The sequence below is a fragment of the Triticum dicoccoides genome, chromosome 1B (genome assembly GCF_002162155.2).
Source record: "Triticum dicoccoides isolate Atlit2015 ecotype Zavitan chromosome 1B, WEW_v2.0, whole genome shotgun sequence".
NCBI classification, from domain to species: domain Eukaryota; kingdom Viridiplantae; phylum Streptophyta; class Magnoliopsida; order Poales; family Poaceae; genus Triticum; species Triticum dicoccoides.
Genome location: NC_041381.1, coordinates 392,832,534 through 392,837,892, shown reverse-complemented (window position 1 = coordinate 392,837,892; position 5,359 = coordinate 392,832,534).

Below are 5,359 nucleotides of genomic sequence, written 5' to 3'. Positions count from 1 at the left end.
TGTTGGTCCAAACTAGAGCACCGTGCGGGACCGTCCCTTGGCAACTTGGGTTACGTTGGTACCTGTACGCTTCTCTCATCCGGTGTGCCCTAAGAACGAGATATGTGCAGCTCCTATCGGGATTTGTCGGCATAGTCGGTGGTCTTGCTGGTCTTGTTTTACCATTGTCGAAATGTCTTGTAAACCGTGATTCCGAGACTGATCGGGTCTTCCTGGGAGAAGGAATATCCTTCGTTGACCATGAGAGCTTGTGATGGGCTAAGTTGGGACACCCCTGCAGGTTATTATCCTTCAAAAGTCGTGCCCGCGGTTATGTGGCAGATGGGAATTTGTTAATGTCCGGTTGTAGATAACTTGACACCAGATTCGAATTAAAACGCATCAACCGCGTGTGTAGCCGTGATTGTCTCTTTTCACGGAGTTCGGGAAGTGAACACAGTTTTGGGTTATGTTTGACGTAAGTAAGAATTCAGGATCACTTCTTGATCATTGCTAGCTTCACGACCGTTCCGTTGCTTCTCTTCTCGCTCTTATTTGCGTATGTTAGCCACCATATATGCTTAGTCGCTGCTGCAACCTCACCATTTATCCATTCCATACCCATTAAGATTTGCTAGTCTTGATACCCATGGTAATGGGATTGCTGAGTCCTCATGGCTCACAGATTACTAAAACAACAGTTGCAGGTGCAGGTTATGCGATGATCATGACGCGAGAGCGATGTTTACTTGTTTTGGAGTTCTTCTTATACTTCTTCTTTGATCAGGGGATAGGTTCTAGGTCAGCAGCCTGGGCTAGTAGGGTGGATATTGTTTGAGTTTCTGTTTGTGTACCATCCATAGTAGGATGTTGATCTCTTGTATGATGTTGATGTATTCTTGGGGCGTTTGTGCCTTATGTATGTATCCCCAACTATTATGTAATGGTTTGATGTAATGATATCCGCCTTGCAAAAGCGTCTTCAAGATGCGCTTCTATCCTTGGTGGGATCTTCGAGTTCCTTTAGGATAGGGTCGCATCTTGGGCGTTACAAGTTGGTATTAGAGCCTCGACCGACCATAGGAGCCCCCTTGATTGTTGGCCGTTGTTGAGTCTAGAACAAAAATGTTTTGAGTCTTAGGATTATATATATCGGAGAGTAGGATTCTTTTTACTCCTCACTCCCTTCGTCGCTCTCGTGAGGTCTCCTGACGTAGATGTTTTGTCTTTCCTCTCCTCAATTTTCACAATTTTTTTAGGATCACGCGGGTATCTTGGGATCGTTTCGATAGTCTTGTGACAAGAACATTGTTCTTGGTGCCTCCTGACATTTAGGGGTTGTGGCAGTGTCCCAGGGAGTTGAGCTCCAAGGTGTTGTCGTCACAATTTTATTGTTGCAGTTCTGGAATACCTGAGTTTTTGCCGACATCAAAAATATCTTTTATGCAGTTGTTGGTGAGATAACCTCGACGCCACCTAGTACTGGGGAGTTCGGGAGTATTGCCATAGCTCGTATAAGGGATGCTTTTCGAAGGTTGAGGTACATGATTTCCAGAGTTTTCTTGGTTATGTGTTGACGGATGGATACAGCTGGATGTAGGGATTGTTAGTTTGGGTGAGATATATTGCTTCCCCTGTATCCCCAACACCAGATTGCATAACTAGAAAGTTTCGGGAGTTTATAGGTGGGAATTCAAGTAGCTCCTAGAATATCTTTCTGACATATGCCTGATATGGGATTGGGTAAATCTCTATCATATGTATTTGTTTCGGCTTATTTCTGCAAGCCAATCCTTTGTTTTGTTTTGAGTTGTGGTATTTGAGTTGCTTCAATCTCAATTGTTGATTCCATACCTTTCAAGCGGTGTTCTCATATTTCTATGGGAGTACTAATCCTTTTGATCATCAAGATTGTCATGTCAATTCTTTCCAACCGGTGTGCTTCTCTTCAAGTGGATCCGATCATTTCAACATTTGTGAGATCAATTCTAAGTTTTCTCAACGGTATCCGTTTCGTCCATCCCCAAGTTGCCTTTGTTTTCCCGCCCTCCCACCCTTTTTCTTCAAGGTCTCAGATTTCTTAATCATGTATCCTTTTATTTGTGGGAAGTCTCTTCATTCTTTTCTTTCAATGTTCTTATCCGGTGATTTTCCATGAAGATGCTCAACAATTTCAAGTTCATCATCCTTCATTGTTGTTTCTTCTCCGGTGGATCCAATTCAAGCTTTCGATATTCATCATATTCCTTTCCTCGTTTCTAATGCTTTCTCATGCCGATGCACCTCTTAATCATTCACTTCTTCCTATCCATTTGTTCTGGAGTGCTGAAGATATCTCACAAGACTTTTGTTTCCATTCTCAATCCGTTCAAGATATTTCGAGGTTGTTATCTCATTCAAGCCATTTAATTCAACAGGTGCAACCTCTCTTTAAAATTGTTCAACGGTGTTTTCTTTTGAGTGGGCCCTAACCCACATTTCTTTTCCCAGGATCTTACCTGACTCTTCTAATTTTCCCGGAGCCATTCCCAAATTTTTTTCAAAGTTTGACGTAAGAATGAATTTCATCGGTCAGATTTTTTCCAAGATCGATTTCAAATTACTTTTCATTGTTGGTTCAACCTCTTTTTTTTCATTCTGCCGGAGTATCTCAACAATTCATGGTGGTGTTTCTCGTCGTCATTCTCGGATTTTGAAGACCGAAGAAGAGTTCCTCTTAAATCCTTACCCGTTCTTCCAAAGAGGCGTAGTTCAAGCTTGATGCCATCCTCTCATAATTGTTTTCGATTGTGAGAATTATTTTCTTACCATCCGGAGCATTTCATGAGTTGTTTCCATTTCTTTCCTCCGAAGGCCATCATGTCATAATTCTTCATTCTCAGCGTGTAGCTATCATTCTCCAAATCTTACCGGTGAATCATTCAAATATCCTCTAATCAGTTTATTTTCTATTCGTTCTCATGTATCTAAATCCCTTCAAGTATCTTCATTCGTTTTCAAATTCTTTCCAGTGAATTGTGCCCTTGCTACTCTCTTTTCCAATTTTTACGGTGGTTCGTTCAAGAGTTCACTTCCTTTGTTATCATATCAATTCATTCGTTGTTTCCAAATCCCACCGATGGTTCCATCAATACCTTCTCAAGTTTGCGCTATCTCTATCCTTAATCCCTCAAGAAGAATAAGTAGTATGCCAAATCCGTTGCTTGTCATCAATTTAAATTGGTGAAGGATACGCATAACGTAATTCTTATTATTGTTTCATCCAAGTGATCTAGTTTGTTCTTTCCAGAGTTATTCATCATGTCACATTTCTCGGTTCGAGATGCTTCATCTTTTCTTTTCTGGAGTTCCAAGTTTTCCGCATTATCATCGCAAAGCTCCATCTAAAGCATTGCAAGGCTTCACCTTGTGTTTTCAACCTCTCTTTATTTCTACCATCCTTTTATTACCGGAGTTCTCCATGGAGGCTCTACATGGTGGTTCATCAAGGATTCCTTTCATTCTTCAATTGTTCGTCAAGATTTCTCTCGAAGTTATGACCTGCCAAGCTATACTCTAAAATAAACATGTTGTTCAACACACGTTTTGTTTTGGGGAGTTCAAGTATTCTTCTTCTTGCATTTCGAAGTGCAAGTCTTTCTACCTTAGCTTTTGAGGTGGTGTTATATCATTCTTGGCAATTTCCATTCAGGTTTCGTGATTCACATGTTGTCAAGAATAAGGTATTTTAAATCCATCAATCTCTTCTTTGGAGTTATCTTGGTATAGATTTCACCTAAAGCCTTCCCTAAGGAATGTTACTAATTGTGGTGCCTATCAATAAACCAAGTTTCCTCTTCCATAACATAACCCTCAGGAACAACAGGTAATTCATAATCAGGGGGAGAACTTTCATCATCACTATCATCAGTAATAGCATCTTCAATAATTTCATTCTCTCTAACCCTAGCAAGTTGTTCATCAAGAAATTCACCTAATGGCAAAGTAGTATCATGCACAAAAGTAGTTTCATCATAAGTATCATGCATAGAAGAAGTGGCATCATCAATAACATGCGACATATCAGAATTCATAGCAGTAGCAGGTTTAGGTGTCGCAAGCTTACTCAAAACAGAAGGAGAATCTAGTGCAGAGCTAGATGGCAGTTCCTTACGTCCCCTCGTAGTTGAGGGAAAAAATCTTGGTTCTTTCGTCTTTCAAGTTCCTCATAGTGATCAACAGATATAAATCCCAACTGACTCAAAGAATACAGCTATGCTCCCCGGCAACGGTGCCAGAAATTAGTCTTGATAACCCACAAGTGTAGGGGATCCCAACCGCTTTCGAGGGTAAAGTATTCAACCCAAATTTATCGATTCGACACGAGGGGAGCCAAAGAATATTCCTAAGTATTAGCTGTTGAGTTGTCAATTCAACCACAGCTGGATAACTTAGTATCTGCAGCAAAGTATTTAGTAGCAAAGTAGTATGATAGTAATGGTAACAGTGGCAAAAGTAAAGATAATAGTTTTGTTGTAATTGTAACAGTAGCAACGGAAAAGTAAATAAGCAAAGCACAAGATGTGAAAAGCTCGTAGGCATTGGATCAGTGATGGATAATTATGTCGGATGCGCTTCCTCATGTAATAGCTGTAACATAGGGTGACACAGAACTAGCTCCACTTCATCAATGTAATGTAGGCATGTATTCCGAATATAGTCATACGTGCTTATGGAAAAGAACTTGCATGACATCTTTTGTCCTACCCTCCCGTGGCAGTGGGGTCCTAGCGGAAACTAAGGGATATTAAGGCCTCCTTTTAATAGAGAACCGGAACAAAGCATTAGCACATAGTGAATACATGAACTCATCAAACTATGGTCATCACCGAGAAGTATCCCGATTATTATCACTTCAGGGTTGTCGGATCATAACACATAATAGGTGTAAGATAGGATCAAGAACTCACATATATTCATGAAAACATAATAGGTTCATATCTGAAATCATGGCACTCGGGCCCTAGTGACAAGCATTAAGCATAGCAAAGTCATAGCAACATCAATCTCAGAACATAGTGGATACTAGGGATCAAACCATAACAAAATTAACTTGATTACATGGTAAATCTCATCCAACCCATCACCGTCCAGCAAGCCTATGATGGAATTACTCACGCGCGGCAGTGAGCATCATGAAATTGGTGATGGAGGATGGTTGATGATGATGACGGCAACGAATCCCCCTCTCCGGAGCCCCGAACGGACTCCAGATCAGCCCTCCAGAGAGAGATTAGGGCTTGGCGGCGGCTCTGTATCGTAAAACGCAATGAAACTTTCTCTCTGATTTTTTCTCCGCGAAATGGAATATATGGAGGTGGAGTTGAGGTCGGTGGAGCTT